The following is a 1,604-nucleotide window of genomic DNA, read 5'->3' on the forward strand; positions in this document are numbered from 1 at the left end:
CTCTCTCTCTCTCTCTCTCTCCTGCAGGCCAAAGGCGCTAGCGTGATCGACACGAGGACAAGTAGTGTAACCGTGGTGGAGGGGCCTTCCAATTATATCCAGCAAAAGCGGTCGTCGTCCAACCTAAACGCGGTTATGGTCCTTCGACCTTAAAAAAATCTCCATAGGAGGACCAGTTACAGAAAACAAGGGCCTTGCCAGGAGGACTCCCCGACCTTGTTCGTCGTGCTTCCTCCGGGGATACCACTGCGGCGACAGGTTTGGGATCCTGCAAAAACGACTCCCCCCCCCCCCCCCACACACACACGGTCCCGCCCTGGTCTCGCCTCTCCTCCTCACGAGGCGCCGCCGCGCCTCCAATTAGCGGCTTCATTTACGAGCAATCGCGTCGCGGAGCGAGCAAGCGCGCGGAGCAAGCCAGGAACATACATAAATTACCCGCGCGACGCCTCTTTCGCCCGGCTATAGCACGGTTTCTCGTCCTATTCCATATACTCACCACCACCCCCCGTCGTCGTCCCTGCTTTCCTTGTGTGCGGTGAGCCTCTCGTACAAGTAGTAGTAGTAGAGGCCATGAGCAGGATATGATTATTTATTGCAGTTACCTCGCACCTTTTGCAAAAGTTCGCAGTCGCGCTGCGCTGTGCCTGCCTCAAACACACACACACACATACTGGGGCAAAAAGCCCTCGTCCTCCTCCCCCTACATATACGCTACGGGCCAAAGAACAGAAGACCGCACCCGAATACTGAATATCTCCTCGAAGAGCGCCACAAAAAAAAGAGAGGGAAATCTGGCGTTGCGTTATTTATGAAAACGAACAAGAAGCATAGAGGACGGCGTAGGACGGATTATCCCTTGATGCACCTGAGCAGTGCACGGCAGGCAGAACCCGACCGCGACGGACGCAACAGAAGCCATAGTGCAGCATAACGTGATTTATCGAACGGGCCCTCCGGCACCTCTGTGTCTGTCCTCTCTCTCTCTCTCTCTCTCTCGTTCGACAGGGAGCGTCACGTCGCAGGCAGCTAATTACGGACAGAGATGGACTGGCTGCAAATACCCAGCTTACTCACGGCCTGCAACAAACAAGAACAAAAATGTTAGAAAAACACTAAACTTACGAATAGGAATGTTCAAGGAAGAAGGTCAGAATAAATTCTCTTCAGAATAAAATAAAGAATTATCTGGTTAAATCGACACGGTGCGAAAAGTTTTCAAAAACATAGAATACACTGTGAAAAATTTTGTCGTAAATTTACAAAAGTTTTGTAAACTCGAATTATAATTTAAGTTGTAAATTTACGACAGCACATTTTTTACTCGCCAAGGGATTTGAAGTCGACACATACTATACTGCATGTATTTTTACGATTTCAAATTGTAATTTTACGACTTGCGTCAAGGAAAATTTTCCTGTAAACCTACCTACTTTTTTTCACAGTGAGTTCTGGATTACAGACAATGTTTATAAGATTGAGAATAAGTAAATTCTAAACGAGGCGTGAGAAGGATTTTGTGGGTCCGATTTGCTTCCAATTCCTATCCGCATATCAAAGAATCTCCGAGAATCTCTCTCTCTCCTTTTCTCTCCTTCTCTCTC

The sequence above is a fragment of the Frankliniella occidentalis genome, unplaced genomic scaffold (assembly GCF_000697945.3).
Source record: "Frankliniella occidentalis isolate FOCC.00 unplaced genomic scaffold, Focc_3.1 Scaffold324, whole genome shotgun sequence".
NCBI lineage: Eukaryota > Metazoa > Arthropoda > Insecta > Thysanoptera > Thripidae > Frankliniella > Frankliniella occidentalis.